General features: G+C 45.4%; 1 protein-coding gene across 2 annotated transcripts in view; it reads left to right on the top strand.

Moving 5' to 3' along the window:
* LOC122807739 (phosphatidylinositol 4,5-bisphosphate 3-kinase catalytic subunit gamma isoform-like) overlaps window positions 1-12,479 on the top strand; it is a 782,658-nt gene that overhangs the window by 211,212 nt on the left and 558,967 nt on the right. The window lies entirely within an intron of this gene.

Here is a 12,479-nt window from a genome sequence, read left to right on the forward strand (position 1 = left end):
GGAAGGCCAGGACCCAACTCCCTTAGTGTATAGACCGTGGACACCAGAAGATATCTGTAAAGTCACAGAGGAAATTCCCCATCTACAAAGTAATCGCTATTCACCATGCAATACCCCTGTATCTTCTGATCGAAAAGCAAAGGGGGAATGGCGGATGGTACAGGATTTACAAGCTGTAAATCATGTAATAATACCTAGGGTACCGATGGTGCCAGACCCACACACTATATTGAATGCTATGAACACGCCACAGAAGTATCTTACCGTGGTACATATAAGCTATGCTTCCTTTGCAATACCTATACATCCAGATAGTCCGTATTGTTTTGCATTTACATTCAGGGTAACAGATACAGCCATACCCGGCTATCGCAGGGATACTGTGAAAGTACAACGATATTCGCACAGGAGATGGCTAGCTACATTCGGTGTTTACTCCACCGGGGCCAGTCAAGTTCTACTTTATGTGGATGATATTCTGCTTGCGGCCCCTACCCAGCAGCAATGTATGGAAGATACAATAGCATTATTGAGATATTCAGCAGAACAGGGACATAAATTAAGCAAGCATAAATTGCAACTACAGAGAATACAGGTCAAGTACCTGGGATATGTGGTATCCAAGGAGGGTAGAACATTACATGGCGATAGGAAGGCAGCAATTTCACAAGCACCCAAGCCAACTACCAAGAAGGGAATGATGTCCTTTCTGGGCCGACTAACATTTGTCAAAGCTGGTTACCAAACAATGCTTTGGAATCTGCTCTATTGTCTGCCTTAATCTTTAATACACCTATGGCAGCACAACATATACTACACTGGATTCCAGTAGCAGAAACAGCTTTCTGCAGACTAAAACGATTGATAGCTTCAACATCTGTATTAGGTCTCCCGAATAATCATAACACATGTTGTCAGACTGTAGATTGTAAGCGGAGATATATGTCGTCAGTCTTGATGCAACAGCATGGAAGTAAGCAACGCCCCATAGCTTACTACTCATCGCAGTTGGACACTGTGGCATGGTCAGTGCCACATTGTGTACAGAGCAGTTGTTGTAGCACCCATGGCAGTACAGGCCCCGGCCTTAATGTTATTATTCCACCCTCTCACTGTGAGAATGTCTCATGCAGTTGCGATCATTCTGCTGCAAGAGAAGATAGCATTCCTGACCCGTGCTAGACATCTGTCTTGTTTGACAATACCCTGAGTCAACCTCATATGGTGATTGAGCGTTGTACAACATTAAACCTATCAGCGTCACGTCCGACACCTGTGTATGGCACACCACACAGTTGCCTATATGAAATGGATGAAATAACTCCACACAGACAGGATATCACTGATATACTCTTAGATGATGCAGAGGTGACAGTTTATGTGTACGGATCATGTAGACAGAGTCCTACAGGAACGAATCAAGTAGGTTATGCAGTAGTTATTGATAATGAGATTGTAGGCGCCCAACCCCTGCAGCATAACGTGTCTGCTCAAGCAGCAGAATAGATAGCTTTAACACGTGCTTGTACTCTAGCGAAAAACTGATGTGTGGACATTTATACCGATAGTCAGTATGTTGTCTGTACAGTGCATGTTTATGAGCAGCAGTGGAAGAATAGGGGAATGATAACATCCACCGGTAAACCGATTAATCATGCGCAATTGATCTTGAATGCATTAGATTCCATTCAGTTACCCACTAAAGTAGCTAATTGTAAATGTGCAGCTCATACAAAGCAACAGGATAACAGTAGGAAAGGTAAGGCACGAGCTGATGCAGCTGCAAAACAAGCAGCCTCACAGTTGGAAAGTGTCTGTTTGAATGAGGAATGACAATCCTCAGACATTCTAGATGTAGAAATGTTACAAACAATGCAAACATCAACTACGAAAGCAGAAAAGCAGACGTGGGTATGACGAGGAGCAATCCTTGAAGACGGACTGTACATATCCACAGTGAGAAAGCCAATATTAACGTCTAATGTATTCAGATATGCGGCTTTGTTGAGCCATGGGTAGAGCCATGTCTCAACAGGGGATGGTACAGTTTGGTTAACAGAATACCCTAACATACGGAATTAGGAACCACATACAAACATCATGAGCAGCGTGTCACATTTGCAGTAGACATCATGCACAGGGAGCATTTAAACCGAAGGGAGTGAGTTTACCTACACCACCATAACCGTTCCGTACTATTTGTATGGAGTTCATACATCTGAATAAATGTGAATGGAAGAAATACTGTTTAGTGATTACATATATATAATCAAAATGGGTAGAAGCATTCCCAACCATGAATCCGGATGCAGCAGCAGTGGCAAAGGTGCCAGTAAAATAAAGTATCCCTAGATCTGGCATACTGTAAAGAAGCTACAGTGACAATAGAACACATTTAGTGAACCAGACAATCACGCAACCTGGGGGATTATTTTGTATTTCCATGAATATAAATTGCATGTACAACCCACAGTCAGCATGACTGGTGGCGCGATATAATGGGATCCCGAGAAATAAGTAGAGGAGGTTGGTGGGTGACAGCCAGATGAGTTTCATTTGCTGTCTACCTCTAGCATTGCTGAGCATGACAACAGTTCCAAATGTAAAGTGTTTCACCCCCTTCGAAGTAGTATGTGGAATGGCATATCATGTGCCAGAGTGGAAAGCTGTCATGCCTGCAGAGCTGGAGGTGGATGGCTCATTAGCAGGTGACATGAGAGGATTGTTAACCAATAACACTGTTTTGCAGTTAAAGTCTTTTACAGATAAAGAGCAAGCGAAGCTGGACGCATAGCTGACACCAGTATCCTGTGTGTATGTCACTGTTATCCAAAGAAGATAATTGCCAAGTGGAATGTGTGAAGGTCTGTACCAGGTACTGTTGGCAACGCCTACTGCAGTAAAGTTTGCGGAGAGGTCGTCCTGGGTTCACCTCACAGTTTTCAAACCGGTAAAGGATATCAAGTCTGATTTACATCTTGTAGCTGATATACCATAGAGACTGAATCACCCGGGCCAGACTGTATAACAATACAAAGCAACCCCAAAGACATTTGGTTTACTGTCTTACTGATCATACACCTATTAACCATGTTTGTGTTTACTTTACATTTGCTGGGACCTTACCTGCATATAACTACACGGATACAAATAGTGATACGTGATGAACTGGCCACAGAGTGGCTTCCAAACTTCAACACATACCTAGGCATGGCGCGTGTGCATGTACAGACTATGAACATTTTAAATTGCTGTGTTTGTACTGCCATACCTACATCATATGGAGGACTTCCGATGTATGTTGTCCCCTTGGGGATAGATTGAGACTTGTGAATATTTACACTTTGATACAGGTTCTGTGAGATCACAGGACAAAGTGGCACTGTACTTACCTGTTACACAAAAAGTAATTGTTTGTTGTCATAAACATGATACAGTTCAAGTTGGTGGGAGTATTTGTAACATAACTGTGTCTTACAAATGTCATATAACAGCCAAAGATCACAGTACTACTTGTAGCACCATTCATGATCTGTATTGAAGCTTCATGAGAACAACGTGGAAGGATGTGCAGAAACATCCTGAATTGTATAAACAGTCCTCTGTTATAGACAGGAAAATGTTACATGCAGAGGTAACCCGCATCAGTAGTAAAGTAGAATATTGTTATTTTGTTTGTGGGAAAAAAGCATATCAATGGTTACCTGAGAATTGGTCCGGCAGTTGTTATTTGGGTTATCTGGCTCCAGTCACATGACATACTGCACAATTGCCTCTGGAGTGCAAGCGAACTATAACACATATAGCTCGAAGAACTGGGAACACAGTCGAGAAACCTACTAATCCAGTGGGTGAAATGGAAGCTGTTCTGAAAATCCAGTCTTCTGCAAGAGATAAAGGAATATCGATTCATATGGACTTGAGTGACAGCGTCATAACCTGGCCTGGAACACTCCCAGCTTGTGGAGTAGTGAAATCAATCAGGGAACAGAGGAAGTTGTCAAAACCTGTCAGAGGAATGATCAATGTGACTTTTCGCTCTTGAACTTGTGACTGATGAACTGGATGCAATGAGAACTGTTGTGTCACAAAATGTAATAGCGCACGACTGCACCCTGGCGGCGAGAAGTGGTACGTGCGCGCTTATCAAAGAAGACCGCTGTGTCCAAGTACCACATAATAAGACCAAAATCAACGCCCACCTAGAGGTAATACAGCAGGTGTCATCCATGGCGGAACCAGGCCCAAACCCACTGACGAACCATTTCCACAAACCATTTGGTGGATGGGGTTCAGTCATACTGAATATCTTGATTGCCATTTGTGTTGTTCTGCTCATATTGGGAGCATGTGTCTGTTGCGGGATACTTTGCATGTAAGTATTAGTCAGGGACTCTGTCGCCGTATCTGTAACCGAGACTATGTATCAAGACCTGTAGTGGTATTTGTCAATACAAAATGAAATCCTTTCTGAAATGTACAACAAATTACTTGCCTAGTTAAGCGTCCCAGAGAGGAAGAGGCTAGGGAATGAAATAATGTTGTATATGTTTCTGGATAGAATAGAAGCAATCAAAGGAGGGAGAATGTTAGCAAAATATATATTTAAACATATATATGACGTGCTAGTTTAGAAGCAAATAGTGTATAATGCATATTATTCTATTTTACAATATGGCAGTAGAGCTTATCATGCATGTAATTGCCTGTAGTGTAGCTGCAGTGTGATTGAACCCTGACCCTGGCAGTAACCAGTGCAGCAGGTGTATGTCATTCAGCATTAGTCATCTGCTGGGTTAGAGAATAATAAATGTATGTACAGGTATATCTGTCATCCTTCCACTGAGGAGGATGGCCTTGTGAGCTCTATCTAACACAGAGTACAGCTGCTCACCAGAGAGACAAAGGAACCTAGTAGGAAATGAAGTGACGACGGATCTGAACAGTGTTGGAACCGTGACAGAGCAGAATTTACGAAGTACATTCTAATTGACTATGTGGCTCGCAAGGCTGTGCTATCCTCATGGGAAAACATTTAATAAGCATTACCTTAGCACTGTTGTAGGAATACAATATTGTGGACTATAGTGATGTAAATGCCCTGTGACTGACCACATCATTAATGTGTGCAAAAGATGATTGTAAACACAATACTCATACAGCTGTTACATGTATAGAGTAAAACAAAACTCTAAACTTGTACTGCATAGTTATTTGCCTCCTGCTGCACAGTAGTAAAACGTTGTTAATCTCAGCTTCCTGTGTTATTGACTGTCATTTTGAAAAGGCGAATGAGTGTTACAGTTTGATTTAAACAACGTAATTGACAGATGTGTATGTTCTAGCATGGGAATAGGTCAAGCCAACCATCACAATCACCATGTGTACCACATACAAACAGCCAGTAACACGCAGTAGTAGTGCATGAAGGCATACACGACTGTGGGAATAGTACAGGACATATGGCACGTGCCAAGTGCAGATGCATGACACAAACCCCAGGATGGGTGTCCCTGCAAAGAGGAACATGTGCCAACCACACCTCCCACAGATGTACCGGCAATAAAAACACATGCCAAACACACAGAAACACTACCGTCCAACACACGACTGCAACGGAGCCTGGTCAAACACCAACATGAAGCATGCACAAACAGGGACTTGTGTAATTGTTGCCTTAACACCCCCCATAGGCCAAAGAAGAATAGAATGGACATATGCATGTAATGTTGTGAAGGATGTGTGGTAGTCCTCAGTATCACAGTGTTAGGGACACAGATACACTGTCATCAACTGTGACGTATGTGCACTGTAGACAGCATACCTGCAAGTAATACAGAGGACAATCATGTGCCACAGAAATATACACTTGAGAAAGAGGATAGGGGATAGACAAGTGTAAATGTGACAAACTATGAATATAGGTTCATATGTCCATAGGTACAGGGTAGGCCATCGTCCCAGGTTCAGCCATAACCCTACACCATAGTTAGGATGACTTTGCCAACCTTCTGTGCTTGAGATAAAATACTTATGATATTGCTGTACCTCTGTCAAGCAGTGATAATGATGTAATCCCTGGCCTATACCTGCAATTCCCCATCCAATGGACAACATACCCGTGAACAAGGCTAGGAAGGATCTCTGTCTCACATGTACTGTGATGTAGATCCACAGCATTGTGAGTGTCTGGGTGATATATGTGTCACTCAAACACATCCCATTAATGACCGTGACAAGGTTCATGTCACCTGCCCTTGTGGTTCTGAGGGATGCAGATACAGTAGGTGAAGCATACACATGACATATGGGTTGACATGGCCTCGTATGTCAGGCACAGGTCAACACTAAACAACAGGTATGTGACTGAATGGGGCAGGGGTCCTACAAGTGGGGCAGCATTACACAAAATGATGTCATCCTGCATCTGTACGACAATTAACCTATGAGGCCTTCCCAGCTGCTGTAGGTGTATGGACAGATACACTCTGAATGGGGCAATGTAGTAAATCATAGGTGTAACACGTAATGGGTACAAGGAGACAATGACCTACCCTGATGTAGATGTGAATCCCTGCACAAACAGGTGGGCAATGTAGATGTCCCACGGAACCACGATAGCAACGTGTGTGTTCAACGAATGGTGTCCGACAAACTCTGTCCCCTGATCCCTGGTAATCACCCCTGTGCTCAGTGGACAGCCACCTATATGCTGGACAGGGGTTACCTAGTACTCCTCGACAGGTATGATGTTGCATTACTTAGCATTTAGCTGTGGGACATGTCCCTGACAGCAGATATGCATATCTGGGAGGCCCCTTTGAAGGATATCTGTGTCAGATGTCCGTCCCACTATGGCACCTGTTTTGCAGTCATCTACAAACAATGTTGCCCATAACACCCCTGTGTGTGCCTGTACTGTGGAAATGTAGATGTATGAGAGGAGTGGACCCAGGGAAGGGCCCCATGGGACACCGCTTGCGACAGGCAGTAGGTCTGACATGCTGCCAGCAACTATGACCGTGGGGTGTGTCACATAGACAGTTTACAACACATTCTGTGATGTACGTGTTCACATCCCAGCCAATGGGTTTATCAACGATACCTGAGGGGGGTAATGTGATGAAGGCCTTTGCCAGGTCGAGGTAGGCTGTATGGACTGCAAGACCCCCATCAATGGCCTCGGTGACTGTCCCGAAAATGTCAACCATGCTTTAAAGGCATGAACCGACCCTGAACAAGACAAACCGTGTTGGATGCAAAGTATGCATGTCCCCTATGCGTTCATGTACGAGCCGCAGTATGATCCCTCCCCATGTCTTTGCAGATAGGTCTCCTCATGGTAATGGGACAGTAATAACCAGGGTCAGTGGAGGCATTGGCCCTGTGACATGGGACTACAGTTGCCATGCGACACAACCTGGGTACGTTACCTGAGGTGAGGCTACAAAGAAATAGCTGTCCTAACTGTGGGTCTAATTCCTCAATGAGATAGTGGAGTACACAGTCGGGTCACCAGCTGGTCTCATGGATGCTATGTCCACTACCCTGGAGAGAGCATGTCCCACCCGTGTGTCACAGAACATTTGGTGACCACAAACCGCTGGTACAGACATCTCCTCATGTGTGGGGGAGGGTGTGGAGATGTCCTCACTGAACTTGTCAGCCCGTATTTTGGCAATGTGTGTATGTTGAGTAAACTCCACCTCTTTGTGAACCCAGTCAGAGCATATGTGGGAGTGACCTCCCAGGTGTCGAGCATAGCAAATGAAGGTGGTATGATTGTCAGCCAGGTCCATGTAGGTATATCTGTGGAATGTGCCCTGGACCATGGCATGACAGTGTGTAACTCTACACATATGATGACCAAGGGTGTCATACCTCACAAGGTGTCTGCTCCACCTTGTAGTAGCCACCTCCTCTTGTTGTACAGCCTGTGTATGGCTGGGGTACACCACACTGGATGCTTGGCATTGGTACAATGAACCACAGTTGGGTAAGGGAATGCCTGGTTCATGCAGTCCTGTAGGTACTGGTAGGCGGCATATGTGATTGATGCAGTGGCTGCAGTACTGTCGACCACTGGCTCAGGGTCCTTAAAGGAGACCACAGTAGTGTGCAGAATTGTGAAGTCTGCCTCTGAGCAAGCAATGTGTATGGTAACTGGCAACACTCACAGCAACGGATGCCAATAGCAGAAGCCATTGTCCAAATAACATAGATTAACTTCGGCATGACAATATGTATTATCATACATGTATTGACACGTGTCTGCTAATTACAATTGCAAATGGCCGGTAAGACCGGTCTAAAGTTCCCGTGATGTACCTAGTCTGGAGGTGTTGTTCCGACAATAAAGTGGCGATACCTCCCAACCGTGACCTCTGGGGATTAATTAAAGTGGTTGTTAACCTGCAACATTGGATGTACACCATTGGGTTCTGGTGTCGGAAAACATGGTTCCTGTAGCACTACACAGTATGGGTAGTCAAGCAGACATCCGCGATTGTTGAACACACAGCATCAGTGAAACCCACTGCTCACAAGGACACAGTCCGACAAGCTCTACACTTTACATATGCACAGTGGTGTCCATTGTAGGACCCAAAAATTTATTAAAGGACAGCGTGCCGCTTATTTCATCACCTACGTGAACTCATTGTCGTCACCACGTCACAGGTACACATATGCACCGCAAGCGTGTTTAATGTTGATGATAGCTGTCCATGAAATGCAGCACATATGCACAGAAATACCCAGGGTACTGGGTCCATAGAACTGCGTCCACATCACAGTCCCGCACATGAAGGATGTGTAATGGGTACTGTCGACTGTTGCAGTCAAGGGATTCTGGGTATGTAGAATCTGGGCTCGGTGTTGTTTCGCAGGCAATCCTTTGTCCCGCCCCGTGGGAGGGATGTGTGCGTAGCACCTGCCTTACTCTCCGCTAATAATGCAAACCATCCACCGGAGAATGCTAAATGCAGGTGTGAAATGTGTACAGCCCTATACTAGTGTCCAGTAGGCAATTCTCATGGATGGACAACCGTGCGGCCAAGATGGCACCCACAACTGCAAACCGGAAATTACACAGCTGCGGTAAGGCATAACACAGGAAATACACATAGGGACTACAGTTGACATTCCACATACAAAGTTGGACCGCCGTGCCAACACCGGCGTACACAGCACTCAATCTGCCAGCAACAGAATGAGGAGCACCGCTACCATACAGCGGAACAGATGTGCGACCTGTGGAACACATACTAATGGCACACCCTCAGCGTCAAGTAGGATATGTAAACTATGGCGTTCCCACCTATGAAGACAACATGGTTAAATGAATACATAGGTGATCAACATGTTTCGGTGGTGTTATGTTGAAAATACAGTGACGGATATGTCCTATTGGGATGTCTGAGGTTTATATGAAGCAGTTGCTAACCAGCATCTTTGGATGTATGACATTTGTTCACAGTACTAAATCACCTGGTTACGTAGCACCATGTAGAATGGGTAGTCAAACAGACATCCATGATTGGGGAACATACAGCAGCAGTGAAAAGCACTGGCCAGTTGGACACAGTCCAGCAACATCTAACTTGACATATGCACATTGGTGTCCATTGAAGGACCCAAAAATACATTGTCACAGAACCCACTCCAGGCGTGTCCGAACAACACCACGATGATATAGCCGTGACTACGGCACAGTTAGACATATGCACCACCAGCGTGTTAAGGTTGCTGACAAGAGTCCATGAAATGCAGGACATATGAACATAAATACCCAGATCGACGTGTCCATACATGTGAGTCCACATCCCAATCCCGCGCATGAAGGATGTGTAATGGGTACTGTCGAGGGTTGCAGCCATGGGATTTTGGGTATGCATAAATGGGGCTCTGTGTTGTTTGGCAGATAATCCGTTGTCCCGCCCGTGGGAGGGATGTGGCGTAGTACCTGCCTTACTCCCTACGAATAATGCAAAGCATCCACGGAGAATGCTAAATGCAGGCGTGAAAAGTGTACAGCCCTATACCAGTGTCCAGTAGGCAATTCACATGGATGGACAAGCGTATGAACAAGAATCGCCCGTAACTGCAAACCCGGTGGAATTACACAGCCGCAGTAAGGCATTACACAGGTAATACACATAGGGACTACACTTGACATTCCCCATACAAATAACACAGAGACCCAGATGAGAAGGTCCAAAGCAAAACTGAGGTACTGTAGAAGCGGCGATGACCACTCAGAGCCCACCAGGAATTAAATGCAGTCACCATAGTTTATTGCAGCGCTTTTCGTCTGCTTCATAAGCAGACTTCTTCAGAATACATACAATGCAGTTAAATGTACTACATTTAAAACCCTTAATTGGGCAGTAAATAAGATGTGCTAAGTATTCATTAAATGCCTTAAAGGCGAACAAGCTAAAAAGTCTACTCGGGTCACAGATTGCACACAGTGAGTAAATCAGACATTGCTTCAACATGTACATTCTTCCACGAAAATAATACTATATGTATTAATATGAAAGAAGACCCAACATAATGTTTTCCAAGTGTCTGAGTGTATCGTTACATATATATGTTCTAGGGATTGTGCCAATACATTAATAGAAGTAGAGACACCTAGTAATCTAAATGAACCCTAATATATAGAGATAAACACTATGATTATGACTAATGTAAAATATATCAATGGAATGTAAAGATTACAAACGTGGTAAAGTAAATATTCATTTACAAGGTTAGTTGAATAAAGCAATTCAGACATCCTTGTCAAAATACTAAAACAAGGCCAGCCAGGTGCTCTGTCTCACATGTACTGGGATGTTGTTCCACAGCATAGTGAGTGTCTGGGTGATGAATGTGTCCCACCAGCACATTCTATTAATGACAGTGCCAAGGTGTACGTCACCTGCCCTTGTGATTCTGAGGGATCTAGATTCTTTAGGTGAAGCATAGTCATCAAATCCGGGTTCGACCTGGCCTTGGATGCCAGGCACAGGTCACCTCTGGGCAAGTGGTATGCGACGGAATAGGGATGGAACCCTTTCAGTTGGTCAGCATAACACATATTCCTGAGACCCTGCATCCGTTTGTGGATGAACTGTCGGGCCTTTCCACCTCCTGCAGGTGTTGCGTCACAGACTTTCTGATCGGGGCATTGTACTCAATCATAGGTGTAACACGTAATGAGTACAAGGAGACAATGACCTACCCTGATCTACATGTGAATCCCTGCACAAACAGGTGGGCAATGTAGAAGTCCCAGCAAACCACGATAGCAGCGTGTGTGTTGAGCGAATGGTGACCGACAACCCTGTCCCCTGATCCCTGGTAATCACCCCTGCGCTCAGTGGACTGCCACCCATATGCTGGACAGGGGTGTCCTAGTACTCCTCGACAGGTATGATGTTGCATTACCTTGCATTTAGCTGTAGGCCATGTCCCTGACAGCAGATATGCATATCTGGGAGGCCCCTTTGAAGGATATCCGTGTCAGATGTCCGTCCCACTATGGCACCCGTTTCGCAGTCATCTACAAACAATGTCGCCCATAACACCCCTGTGTGTGCCTGTACTGTGGAAATGTAGATGTATAAGAGGAGTGGACCCAGGGAAGAGCCCCGTGGGACACCGCCTGCGACAGGCAGTAGGTCCGACATGCTGCCAGCAACTATGACCGCGTGGGCGTGTCACATAGCCAGTTTACAACCCATCCTGCGATATACGTGTTCACATCCAAGCCGATGGGTTTATCAATGATACCTGAGGGGGGTGATGTGTTGAAGGCCTTTGCTAGGTCGAGGTAGGCTGTATGGACTGCAAGACCCCCATCAATGGCCTCGGTGACTGTCGCAAAAACGTCAACCATGCTTTAAACGCATGAACCGCCCCTGACCAAGCCAAACCGTGTTGGATGCAAAGTATGCAGGTCCCCTATGCCTTCATCTACGAGCCGCAGTATGATCCCTTCCCATGTCTTTGCAGATAGGTCTCCTCATGGTAATGGGACAGTAATAACCAGGGTCACTGGAGGCATTGGCCCTGTGACGTGGAACCACAGTCGCCGTGCGACACAACCCGGGTACGTTACCCGAGGTGAGGCTACAAACAAACAGCTGTCCTAACTGTGGGTCTAATTCCTCAATGAGATCGTGGAGTACACAGTCGGGTCACCAGCTGGTCCCATGGATGCTATGTTCACTACCCTGGAGAGAGCATGTCCCACCCGTGCGTCACAGAACATTTGGGGACCACAAACCGCCAGTACAGACATCTCGTCATGTGGGGGGGAGGGTGTGTAGATGTCCTCACCGAACCTGTCAGCCCGTATTTTGGCAATGTGTGTATGTTGAGTAAACTCCACATCATCGTGAACCCAGTCAGAGCATATGTGGGAGTGACCTGGCAGGTGTCCAGCATAGCAAATGAAGGCTGTATGATTGTCAGCCAGGTTCATGTAG

Source organism: Protopterus annectens, chromosome 7.part1, assembly GCF_019279795.1.
Source record: "Protopterus annectens isolate FY-2018-M chromosome 7.part1, PAN1.0, whole genome shotgun sequence".
Taxonomy (NCBI): Eukaryota; Metazoa; Chordata; order Ceratodontiformes; family Protopteridae; genus Protopterus; species Protopterus annectens.